Below are 14,068 nucleotides of genomic sequence, written 5' to 3' on the forward strand. Positions count from 1 at the left end.
TGGAGTGGGAGTCCATGTACTGAAATGTGAGTCACCAGTCCTAGACTTCTTTCCCTACTCCGTCCTAAGAATGCTGGCAGCCAGCCGTACAGCAGCCCCTGTCAGCAGCATTGCCACCACTACCAGGCAAGAGAACAAAGATTCCATTCCAGGAAATGATCCAATAAAAGAGAAAAAAGCTACAGATAAGGGCTGCACTATGCACTCTACTTGATCAAGCTGTAGTGAAGCTACCACTCAACTAGGTCAGGCTATACACACAAGGCTTCCACAGCTCTCTTCATTGCTTCACTCCTACATGTGAACAAACAGCTAGGAATCACCAATGTTTGAAGAAATTCTCCAGCTTGTAACTAAAGATCACCAACTACAAACCAAAGAAAGAGATTCAGAGGAAACAGGTAATGCAGATAGCAGGAAAAAAGTTTTTAAAAAACCTATTATTACTAAAGCTGATGCATCTATATAACAGAAAACGGGATGCCAAAAAATGGAACACTCAGAAAATATAAAGAATTCCTGCCTGTTAAAAACTTGATGGCAGAAATAACTGAAGTTAACAAAACAATGAGTCAATAAAGTTGAAGAAATCCCATTAGATGCAAAACGAAGCAAATGAAAATGGCAACTATTAACTCTAAAGAAAACTAGAACTTGAGAATAAAAGAACTGTAATCATATTCTATATAATCACAATAATGTAAATAATAAATATTGACTAAAAGTTGTAACAATATTGGGAAATTGAGGGAAGGTAGGATGAAAGAACTGGGCCCTCATCTACCATTTATTTGTGGGTGCACAGTCGTGCCCCACTCTTTGTGACCCCATGGACTGTAGCCCACTAGGCTCCTCTATCCATGGAATTTTCCAGGCAAGAATACTGGAGTGGGTTGCCATTTCCTTCTCCAGGGGATCTTCCTGGTCTTTCTTAAGACCCAGGAAGTCATTTAAAAAATCAAGAAATAATAGTATAAGCATGTTGCTTAGGAATATGGAGGTGAATACCTTAAGAAACAACTAAAAGAGTTCAAAGCAGTTGCCTGCTGAGTAGGTAGGAGTGGGGTAGGGAATTAATACTTTTTCATTATAAGTTCTTTAAAACTGTTGTTTTTTAAAACTAGGTACATTGACGACTTTGATCAAAATAAAAAAGTTATTTGAAAACATGGATACCTTGTCATTAATAATAAACCACTTAAAATACACATCACAGCTTACTGCCACTCCCCAGTGCTTCAGGACCCACTGCTACGAACCACAGCTCAGAAGCAGTCATTCCTTTTAGATGCTCAGTTCCAGGAGAGGCCACATGGGCAGGAGATTTTTGTAGGTATAATAATATGTGGTTTTGAAACTTCCTGTCATCCAGGAGTATGCCCAACAGGTTTCTCAATAAAACAACACTATGCTGGGCCCACTTTTCCCCAAAAAGAAACTTTTACCTCTTGGATTTCTTATTTCAGTAAGTAGCCACAATGTCCACTGAGTTGTCCAATGAATTAATCAGGACTTTTTTTCAGTTGCTAGTATGAGAAACCATACTTAAACTCATTTAAGCAGGAGAGTAATTCATGGAGTCCCAGGAAGCCCATAGGAAGCCCTGGAAAAGGCTGGCTTCCAATTTGGCCTTCAACATTCATCATTGTGCAATTTGGACAAGATAGTTAACTAACTTATAAAACAGGGATAATAAGAGTACTGTTTTGAATACGAAATGAGTAAACATTTTAAATACTTTGGATACTACCTGGTGCACAGCTAAGGCACAGTAGATATTCACTATGACTATTTTAAGCTATTATGCAGGAATCACAACAAACCTGGGGGACAAATAAAAATATTCATCCTGGACATATTGTAATGTAATTGCAGAACACCAAAAATAAAGAACAAAAAATAAAAGCCCTCAGGGAAGAGAGATCAGTTGTCTACAAAGGACTGGCAATTAGGGGCTTTCCTGGTGGCTCAATGGTAAAGAATCTGCCAGCCAGTGCAGGAGATCCCTGATGTGGGCTGATCCCACGTGCTGCAGAGCAACTAAGCCTGTGCACCACAACTTACTGGGCCTGTGCTCTAGAGCCTGGGACCCGCAACAACTGAGCCCACTCAGCACAGCTACCAAAGCCCGCAGGTCCTAGAGCCTGTGCTCTGCAACAGGGGAGGCCACCACAGTGAGAAGCCTTGCACTGCAGCTGGAGAGTAGGCACCAGTCACCACAACTGGAGGAAAGTCCCAGCAGCAACAAAGACCCAGCACAGCCAGAAATGAAATAAATAAATGTTTAACTTTTAAAAATTGGCAATTAGGCAGAGTGGGCTTTTCAATAGCAGTAATAGAAGTCAGAAGAAAATAAAATATCTTCAAACTGCTGAGAGAAAAAAACTGCCAAATGAGAATTTTAACTCTGCCAAACTATTATTTGAGACTCAGTATTAAATGAAGAACTTATCAGATCAAAAACAACTGAACCACCACCAACAAAGCCCTTCTAAATATTTACTCCAGGAAGAAGGAAACAGAAAAAGGATGAAATGCAAGAAGCATTGATGAGACAATAAGTTAGTAAACATATGATAAACCAAAATATTGACTATACAAATAATAATAATGATGATGACTAATGTAGGGAATAAAAAATAAACCACAGCATATTGACAAGTGAAATAGGAAGATGTGACTGGAAGTAAAACATTCTGAGGAGAATAAAGAAATTAACTTTAAACTCTGTGAATTTAAATAAGCAGGTTGAAATTTGGGGGTACCTACAAAAAGAATTCTTGGCTCAGATGGTAATGAATTCATCTGCAATGTGGGAGACCTGAGTTCAATCCCCTGGGTTGGGAAGATCCCCTGGAGGACAGCAGGCAACCCATTCCAGTATTCTTATCTGGAGAATCCCCATGAACAGAGGAGCCTGGTAGGCTGCAATCCATGGCATTGCAAGGAGTTGGACATGACTGAGCAACTAAGAACAGCATAGCACAAAATAATAGACACAGAGATGTCAATTCTTTCCAAAAATAATCTATACATTTAATGCCATTCCAAATGAAATCCCAGAAGAGGTTTCAATGAAATTTGACAAGCTGAATCTAAAATACATACAGAAGGTAAAAAAACAATAATAGTCAAAATAATTCTAAAGAAGATCAGGAATGAGGTTTGCTATACCATAAATTAATTATAGCCAAGTGTTAGCACAGGAGGAGACAAATACAAAGAATATGGAGCCCAGAAGCAGATCCACACCGCTTTGGATAATATTTGGAAAATTATTAGGTGAGGAAAGTGGCAGTGTAGATCAGAGGGTAGAGAACTGTTCCCTAAATGGTGCTGGGGAAAACATAATTTAGACCTTATATTTAAAATTAAAGAGCTTGATATTTACAATATCAGAATAAAGAACATTTCTTAAACAAGAACAAAAAACACAAACCATAAAGGAAAACAATCATATACTCAATTATGCGTGTGTGCTAAGTTGCTTCAGTTGTGTCCGACTCTTTGGGTCCCTGAGGACTATAGCCCACCAGGCTCCTCTGTCCATAGGATTCTCCAGGCAAGAATACTGGAGTGGGTTGCTATGCTCTCCTCCAGCAGATCTTCCCAGCCCAGGGATCGAATCTGTCTTTTATGTCTCCTGCATTGGCAGGTGTGTTCTTTGCTACTCACACCACCTGGGAAGCCCATATTCAATATATTAAAATGAAATTAAAATACAAAACTTTTTAATAAAAGACACTTTCCAAAGTTGAAAACCAAGCCATACACTGAGGGAAGGTATTTGCAACACATTTATCCAAGAAAAAGTATTAGAATCAAAAATATCTTCATGCATTTACAAATCAGTCACAAAACAACAAAGAACTGAATAGAAAAAATGTTCAAATTTATAATCAGGCAAACCAGGATAGCAGGAAACACACAAATAATATGTTCAACCTCACTAGTATTCAAGGAAATGCAAATTAAAATCACAGTAAGATATGACTTCATGCACATCAAATTTGTAAACACTCAAATATTCTACAAGATTTTTAAATGATGAAGCAAATTAAGCATTTTTCCTTCTCTTAGAAGTTCTCCAAAAGCAACATTGGAAAATAATAGTAGAAACACAAACTCCACCTTCGATGAAACTAAAAGATATTTGAATCCCAACCCACAAAATATGTGGAAAGACTGCCAAAAGCAGCAAAGATCAAGCCATAGAGGCAGGAAGAGGAGCAAGGATGCAGGCGATGCCTGAGCTCAGAAAGAGTTCAGAGTGTACATAACAGGGTGTGGAACACACCCTGAATTGCAAAGCCAAAATAAGGAATGGCGTGCGTGGACTTATGGCAGGAACTTCCCAGGAATTGGTCTCGTTATGAGAAGTATAGGAGGTAGTGCTGATTAATATCCCAGAGACAAGCCCTTTGAACATGAAGCTGAGTATTCCAACACACGAGATTGGCTGAGAAATGAACTTATATATCTTTCCTAAGACATATAGATGGTTCCTGCTGGGGTACTAGAGACCCAGGCCTCTCCTAGCCTTGAGATGAACTTTCTGTAACAGTTTGTACCTGTATTAGGGTCCCCCAGGAAACAGATAGGTTGTATATATATAAAGAGAATTATTGTAAGGAATTGGCTCATGCATTTATGGAGGCTGGCAAGTCCACGTTTGGAGAGTGGAGACCCAAGACAGCCAGTGATGCTCGTGAAGTCTGAGGCAGCCATCTGGAGGATATCCTCTCACTTGTGGAAGCCATTCTTTTTTGTTCTAGTCAGACCTTCAACCGATTGGATGAGGCCCACCCACACTGTGAAGGGTAAGGCACCGATAGCATTCACTACAGTCTACATTCCGTACCGCTCAGATCCACTTGCTTCCCATATTCAATTCGCTCTATTCAGGGACATCTTTTCCAGGATTCTGGTTGGACACAATTTCTGGGGACACATACAAGAGAAGAAATAACAGAATGAACTACAGCTTGTGCTGCCACCACTAGCCCCAAACCTGTAACTGATACTGTCACCTGCACCCTACACGACCACCCCAGCCCCCATCCTAGGTTCTCCTCCCCTTGAATCACTGCTTCCACTGGTCCAAGTGGCTCCCATGGTGGGGTGTCCCAGACCCTCATTTCTGGGAGATCTGGAGTTCAGGTTCCCATACTGTTAACAGACCATGGTTGCTATATTTTCCCATCTTACAGTTAAAACTTTGCGTGAGAAAATCAAGGATCATCTGTTGCCAAATATATTCCTCCCTGCTCTCATTCTAGAGCACCTGCTCTAGCTGCTGCTGATCAGAATCATCAGGATGGCAAGTAATTCCTTCCTTTGCCTGCTGGTCTACCAGCATAAGGAGCCCAAAGCGACAAAGCAGTAGCCGTGGTTTTATTGTGCCTCCAAACAGAAGCTCCCAGGCCTGGGAGGGCAGCCCAGGGAGTGGTGTGGCTGCGCCCAGCACAGATTGGGTTTAATCTCCAGCCCTTGGGAGGACAGAGTGTGGCGCCCAAACTCTTTGGTGGTCTCCTTCACCCCTAACCCCACTGTATCAGGGAGAATGTGCAGTCTGCAGCATGGCTCTGTGACCTCATGGTACAAGCGCTCCAAGTCTTTACTGCCCTGGACACCAGCCTTGGGGCAGGGGGCGGGTAAGGGGAAAGGAGAGGGGGTTAGGAGCAGGTCACAGAAGCCCCCATGAGGCCTCCAGGTTGGGCAGAGTCTGGCTTTCATGTTTGGAACTGGAAATACCCAGAGGCTAGTCTCCACGTGAGAATCCAAGGGGTTTAATGCTGTTTATCTTCCTTTCCCAGGAATGAGAAGAAAGTCACCAGTTCTATGTTCCGTCATTATAATCGTGCACGGACACCCATTCTTAACCCATTTGCCCATCTCTTGCTTCATTACACTCCCTGGGTAACACTCAGTCCTAGTGGAATCCAACTCTTGGACCACTTGGCACCTGCACTCACTTTGTGGCCAGGAACCTCAGGTGGGTACTTGTGTTGCCCAGCCGGCCTCGTCTATGTCCCTAGTCCGTTTCCTCTGCCACTCCAATAACTCAGTCATCCTTTCTCCACTATCTATAAATCTCTAAAACCTCCTCCAGACTCTCAGCTGATAACCTCAATTCCTATTTCACTGAGAAATAGAATTAGAAATAAATTTACAAGTTCTACCAGCAACCTACAACCACGCCATGTCCCCAGCCTTCCCTTCTGCAGCTAGAAGCCAGTTGTCCCTCTCTGATCTAAGGCAAAACCACTGACTCGTCCACTAGGTCCCATCCTCTTTCCCCTATTCAAGGACATTGGTCTAAAATTTTTCTTTCTCCCTCCTGCATCCTCTACTCTTCCTCTCTTGGATCATACCTGTGAATGACTACACATGAAATAATTCTTCACTCTCCAAGGAAAAACTCTTTTGCTCCCCCCCATATCACATCCCTTCAACTACTTACCCATTTCTCTGTTCTTCTACACTGCTTAGACCTTCAAGAGCTTTACCTACACTGTCTCCAATTTTTCTCCTCCAATTTCCTTGAACCAGTTGGGTTTCTCTCCCACTGCTCTACCAAACTGCTCTTGTCTAGGCCCCCAGTCAGCACCCATGGCTAGTCCCATGATGAGTTCTCAGTCCTCACCTCACTTGAGCTCTCAACAGCATATGACACCGGTGATAGAGCTCTTCTTGAAATGCTTTTATCCCTGGCTTCCTGGACACCACAATAACCTGGTATTTCTCTTACCGCACCAGCCTGCTCCCTCTCAGTCACCCTTGCTGCTTCTTTCCACCTTCCTGACCTCTCAAAACCTGCATCAGCTCACACAGCCAACAGGTTCCAAAGGAGTCCTGGACACCCAGCCTGCTCTCCAGCTGCTGTTTCTCCCCACCTCCCCCATTCCCGCAGCCTTGGGCTCTCCCAGCCTACAGTAGAGTACTTCTAGCTGCTAATGGGTGATGTTCTCTGTGGCAGCTGGAAACACCAGGACTTTATGCTGGCACAGGCTTGGCAGCAGGTCCCTGGCCACACTGTCCCTAGTTAAAGGGGATCTTAGGTCTTGGACCCCCACGTTGCCTCTCATTCCTGGATTTCCTGGGGTCAGCCTGACCCCACAGCAAGCCTTCTCTGATGGGAAGCTGTTTGTCCAGACACAGCTCAGGACTATAATCCTGAAGCTGGGCCTAGTCTGGGAATGAGAGACCCCTATCTGTATCCAGATAAGGACCCCGTCACATGCAGATACCCTCGGTAGCTGGCACATGGGACGTCAGGAGGGACCTGAGAAAGCAGACTACATGTAGTGTTTTGCTCAGAAGAAGGCATAGGTGAAGAAAGGGGGGTGATGAGAGAGGCATCTAGGCTAATGCCCATCAGGGGCTTCCTCTGAGCATGAAACTGCAGGTACACCTGGGAGCCACATGCCAGTCTTGCAAAGGCAAGAAAAGGGGCTTGTGTGAAGGCTCTGTCCTCAGTGTTAATTCCAGCAGGTGATGCAAGACTGTCATGGCTGAGGAAGGCCAGGTGTTCCCTTAAGCCTGTACTTCCCACCCCTTCACGTTACAATACTCCTTTACAGTGATGTCACTTGCCTGGCCCAGAAGGGTAAATGGACTGGTCTTCAGGGAGCTGAAGGAGGTGGCTAAGAGGGCTGCAAACTCCCCAGGCCCTGATAGCCACCTTGAGGACTGAGGAACTCGATGTCTCACTCAGGAATCCCAGAGAACAGCAGCCACTGGCTGAGATGCCCTGCCCTTGGCTACTGGCTGCCTCTGCTCTTCCCCTCCAACCCCTCCACCCTGGCTCCAGCTCCACTCCAAGCCAAGCTCTAGACAGAGAGACCTGCTCCCTGGGTGGTGGCAGAAGCAACCCCACAGGGATGGGGCCTTGAATCTGCCCAGCTCAGCAAGGCAAGGATCTGTGAGGACATCAGGGCTCCACCCTTGGGTGGCTTCCACGCTGAGGGCTTTTTCTTCACCTCTTGGATGTCAGCCAGCACCACCAGGAACTTGTGGTACAGCTGATAAAACAAAGAGAGAGCACACGTGTGTGTGCATACAGGAACAAATGGACCTGGGAGGAGATGGACCACCTTCTCCCAGGCCAGGAAGGAAGAAGAAGAGGAAGATTCATGGAGCAAAGACAAGGGATGAGTCCTGTCAAATGTCCCCAGATGGCTAGATCCTCCCCCCCACCCCCAGCCTAGGGGAGGGTTGGGGCTGGGGACAGGTCACTCTGGTCAGCATCACCAGCCTTACCCCCAGCCATGTGGCGACAGCAAGTCCAGGTCTGAACTAGGTTTCTCTGAATGTACCTGGCAGGGTATGGGGAGCAATGAGGACCAAGTCATTTAGGACCAACCAAAAGACCACTTATCTGCAGCTCAGAGTGATTCAGTTCAATTCAGTCACTCAGTTGTGTCCAGCTCTTTGCGACCCATGAACCACAGCACGTCAGGCCTCCCTGTCCATCACCAACTCCTGGAGTCCACACAAACCCTTGTCCATTGAGTCGGTGATGCCATCCAGCCATCTCATCCTCTGCCGTCCCCTTCTCCCTCTGCCCTCAATCTTTCCCAGCATCAAGGTCTTTTCAAGAATCAGCTGTTCACATTAGGTAGCCAAAGTATTGGAGTTTCAGCTTCAACATCAGTCCTTCCAATGAACACCGGGGACTGATCTCCTTTAGGATGGACTAGTTAGATCTTGCAGTCCAAGGGACTCTCAGGAGTCTTCTCCAACACCACAGTTCAAAAGCATCAATTTTTCAGTGCTCAGCTTTCTTTATAGTCCAACTCTCACATCCATGCATGACCACTGGAAAAACCATAGTCTTGACTAGACAGACCTTTGTTGGCAAAGTAATGTCTCTGCTTTTTAATACGCTGTCTAGGTTGGTCTTAATTTCCTTCCAAGGAGTAAGCATCTTTTGATTTCATGGCTGCAATCACCATCTGCAGTGATTTTGGAGCCCCCAAAAATAAAGTCTGACACTGTTTCCACTGTTTCCCTATCTATTTGCCATGAAGTGATGGGACCGGATGCCATGATCGTCGTTTTCTGAATGTTGAGCTTTAAGCCAACTTTTTCACTCTCCTCTTTCACTTTCATCAAGAGGCTCTTTAGTTCTTCTTCACTTTCTGCCATAAGGGTGGTATCATCTCCATATCTGAGGTTATCGATTTTTCTCCCAGCAATCTTGATTCCAGCTTGTGCTTCTTCGAGCCCAGGGTTTCTCATGATGTACTCCGCATATAAGCTAAATAAGCAGGGTGACAATATACAGCCTTGACGTACTCCTTTTCCTATTTGGAACCAGTCTGTTGTTCCATGTCCTGTTCTAACTGTTGCTTCCTGACCTGCATACAGATTTCTCAAGAGGCAGGTCATGTAGTCTGGTATTCCCATCTCTCTCAGAATTTTCCACAGCTTATTGTGATCCACACAGTCAAAGGCTTTGGCATAGTCAATAAAGAAGAAATAGATGTTTTTCTGGAACTCTCTTGCTTTTTCCATGATCCAGTGGATGTTGGCAATTTGATCTCTGGTTCCTCTGCCTTTTCTAAAACCAGCTTGAACATCTGGAAGTTCACGGCTCACATATTGCTGAAGCCTGGCTTGGAGAATTCTGAGCATTACTTTACTAGCATGTGAGATGAGTGCAATCGTGCGGTAGTTTGAGCATTCTTTGGCATTGCCTTTCTTTGGGATTGGAATGAAAACTGACCTTTTCCAGTCCTGTGGCCACTGCTGAGTTTTCCAAATTTGCTGACATATTGAATGCAGCGCTTTCAAAGCATCATCTTTCAGAATTTGAAATAGCTCAACTGGAATTCCATCATCTCCACTAGATTTTTTCGTAGTGATGCTTTCTAAGGCCCACTTGACTTCACATTCCAGGATGTCTGGCTCTAGGTGAGTGTGAGTGATCACACCATCATGATTATCTAGGTCGTGAAGATCTTTTTTGTACATTTCTTCTGTGTATTCTTGCCACCTCTCCTTAATATCTTCTGCTTCTGTTAGGTCCATACCATTTCTGTCCTTTATTGAGCCCATCTTTGCAAGAAATATTCCTTTGGTATCTCTAATTTTCTTGAAGAGATCTCTAGTCTTTCCCATTCTATTGTTTTCCTCTGTTTCTTTGCATTGATCGCTGAGGAAGGCTTTCTTATCTCTTCTTGCTATTGTTTGGAACTCTGCATTCAGATGCTTATATCTTTCCTTTTCTTCTTTGCTTTTCGCTTCTCTTCTTTTCACAGCTATTTGTAAGGCCTCCCCAGACAGCCATTTTGCTTTTGTGCATTTCTTTTTCTTGAGGATGGTCTTGATCCCCGTCTCCTGTACAATGTCATGAACCTCCGTCCATAGTTCATCCAGCACTCTGTCTATCAGATCTAGTCCCTTAAATCTATTTCTCACTTCCACTGTATAGTCATAAGGAATATGATTTAGGTCATACCTGAATGGTCTAGTGGTTTTCCCCACTTTCTTCAATTTAAGTCTGAATTTGGCAATAAGGAGTTCATGATCTTAGCCACAGTCTGCTCCTGGTCTTGTTTTTGCTTAGCACCTCTTAGAAAAGAGCAACCAGCCAGCGCTGAGAGCAGACAGCCTGCCAGCTGCTGTGCTCAGCATATCACCCACCTTGTCTCATTTCACCCTCATGGCTCCTTGTATGTGGCTCTTGAGAACCTTAGTGAGGCTGGCAGCTCTCAGACCAAGAAGTTCTTTACCCTTTTGTGTGTCAGAGTTGACTGGTCCTATGGAAGTGAATGGACGTCACCTCAGATTGATGGTGCATTGGGGGACTAAAAAGTACCCTGGAGATCAAAAAAGAAACTCAGGTATTATTCATAGAATAGAACTTTATGCAACAATAATACTTAACTTTTAAATTTTTATTTATTTCTAATTGGAGGATAATTGCTTTACAATGTGCTGGTTTCTGCCATACAGCAATGTGAATCAGCTTTAACTGTACACATGTCCCCCTCCTGAACCTCCCTCCTGTCTCCCCCATCCCACCCCTCTAGGTTGTAACAGAGCACTGGCTCGCGCCCCCTGCGTCATGCAGCAAATTCCTACCGCCCGTCTGTTTTACACGTGGTAGTGTACATGTAAGTTTCAGTGCTGCTGTCTCGATTCGTCTCTCCCTTTCCTTCCCACACTGTGCCCACAAGTCTGTTCTCTATGTCAACATCTCCATTGCTTCCCTGCAAATAGAACATCTAACTTTTTATTATTTAGAATGTACAATTTTTGATTTAACCTAAATTTTTTCTTAAAAAACAAATTCAGAAAATTTACTGGGTAACTGAAAATTGTTAATTTTTTTAAAAATGCTGGGGAGAGATCTCAGCCTGTCCTGTCTTTCATCTTGAAACTGGAATTCTCCTTTGTAATATTTTACATGCCCCTTGCAACACCAAACCCATCAGATACAAACATAGGTTAATAAATTCATAATGTCTCTTCAAGGCCCTGCGGGTCAGTCTCTAGAACTGTGTCCTTTGCACCTCCTCCCTGAGTCCCACACTGCCACCCGAAGGCCACCATTGCCATTGCATGGCCAGTGACCCGAGCAGGAGCCATCACCGCTGGGAGCTTGGGTATAGCCCTCTTACAGATGAAATGACAACCAAGAATTACCAAATATACAATGAAGGCAAAGCCCATGAAGGGTAGGCAACAGAGAATCTGCCCCAAGGAAACTATTCACATAACAATCAAAGTTTCCATCAAATGTGCGTATGAACACCATCTGAGATAAGTGGTCAACCATTTCCAAGCAATGAAAACGGGTAGTTTCATAAGATCTTATCTGGGAATTTAAGCAGGGAAATGTGACAGTCAAAAGTTAAACCCATCCCCCAGAAGATGGATAGAGGAGCAGACTGCCCACAGGTGGAGAATGTATTTATGAACCAAAAAACCATGCAAAGAAAAGTTCCAGAATGCCACACAAATGAAAAAATTGAGTATGTAAAAGGAAGTTTAGGGATACAGAGGATCCATTCATACATTTCAGTATCCATTTAATAGGAATCCAGAAAAAGAGAATGAAGAGGAGTAGTGTTTTGATAAAATTGGTAGGTAATTTCTTAGAGCTTCAAAAAGACATGAATCTCAAAATCGAAAGAGCTTACTCATTTTTTCAAGTTGTAACTTTAGAAAAATCATAGTGAAACTTTTGAAAATCAAAGACAAAGAGAAAACCCTAAAAGTTAGGTAAAGATAAATTACCTACAATGGGATGAGAATGTATCTGACATTAGGCTGCCCAGCAGCAATACCCAACACAAGGAAAATAAAAATCTGAGTAAATGTAAGTCTGAACCAAGAATTCTTCCCTCCTCTAGACTGTTATGTCAGGGCAAGAAAAGCCAAGTCTAGACATATCAGGACTCAGAAGATTTATATTCCACAGTTCCTCCACTATCAGTTCAGTTCAGTTCAGTTCAGTCACTCAGTAGTGTCCAGCTCTTTGCAACCCCATGGACTGCAGCACGCCAGGCCTCTCTGTCCATCACCACTCCCGGAGTTTACCCAGACTCATGTCCACTGAGTCGGTGATGCCATCCAACCATCTCATCCTCTGTCGTCCCCTTCTCTTCCCACCTTCAATCTTTCCCAGCATCAGAGTCTTTTCAAATGAGTCAGTTCTTTGCATCAGGTGGCCAAAGTATTGGAATTTCAGCTTCAACATCAGTCCTTCCAATGAATATTCAGGGATGATTTCCTTTAGGATGGACTGGTTGGATATCCTTGCAGTCCAAGGGACCCTCAAGAGTCTTCTCCAACACCACAGTTCAAAAGTATCAATTCTTCAGCACTGAGCTGTCTTTATAGTCCAACTCTCACATCCATACATGACCACTGGAAACACCATAACTTTGACTAGATGGACCTTTGTTGGCAAAGTAATGTCTCTGCTTTTTAATAAGCGGTCTAGGTTGGTCATAGCTTTTCTTCCAAGGAGCAAGCATCTTTCAATTTCATGGCTGCAGTCACCATCTGCAGTGATTTTGGAGCCCCCAAAAATAAAGTCTGTCACTGTTTCCACTGTTTCCCTGTCTATTTGCCATGAAATGATGGGACCAGATGCCATGATCTTAGTTTTCTGAATGTTGAGCTTTAAGCCAACTTTTTACTCTCCTCTTTTACTTTCATCAAGAGGCTCTTTAGTTCTTCTTCGCTTTCTGCCATAAGGGTGGTGTCATCTGCGTATCTGAGGTTATTGATATTTCTTCTCACAATCTTTATTCTAGCTTGTGCTTCATCCAGTCCAGCATTTCTCTTGATGTACTCTGCATATAAGTTAAATAAGCAGGGTGACAATATACAGCCTTGATGTACTCCTTTCCCGATTTGGAACCAGTCAGAACAAGACCCAGTTTCCCCCTTAGTCAGTCTCTCCCATTCAGAAGCTTCCATAAGCCTTTTATCCTTCTCCATCAAAGGGCAGACAGACTGAAAACTGCACTCACAGAAAACTAACCAATCTGATCACATGGACCACAGCTTTGTCTAACTCAGTGAAACTATGAGCCATGCCTTGTAGGGCCACCCAGGACAGACGGGTCATGGGGGAGAGATCTGACAAAACGTGGTCCACTGGAGAAGGGAGCGGCAAACCACTCCAGTATGCTTGCCTTGAGAACTCCACGAACAGTATGAAAAGGCAAAAAGATAGGACACGAAAGATGAACTCCTCCACTATATAACTATTCAATTTTGTACTCTGACAAAAAGAAAGATAAAACCAAAAGGAAGACAGGAGGTCAAAGGAGAAAGTCATTAAAGGTGTGTGAACACCAGCTAAGCAGATGGCCTATCTGAGGGGCAATGGGCCCTGGGGAGGAGGCAGGAGAGACCCAAGCTGCCCCACCCCACACCAGCAAAAAGCACTGGCCCTTTGGAGGCCCAGCTCCCTCAGCCCTCCTGGTTCCTATCCAGCTAGAGGCTCAGATCCCAGGCCAGGCTAGGGCCACCCACTGGGATCTAGACACCTTCCTCCCAGTTGGAAACCAGAATTACGGTCTTCTTCCCAGAGTCAGGACAG

Source organism: Budorcas taxicolor, chromosome 10 (genome assembly GCF_023091745.1).
Source record: "Budorcas taxicolor isolate Tak-1 chromosome 10, Takin1.1, whole genome shotgun sequence".
Taxonomy (NCBI): Eukaryota; Metazoa; Chordata; class Mammalia; order Artiodactyla; family Bovidae; genus Budorcas; species Budorcas taxicolor.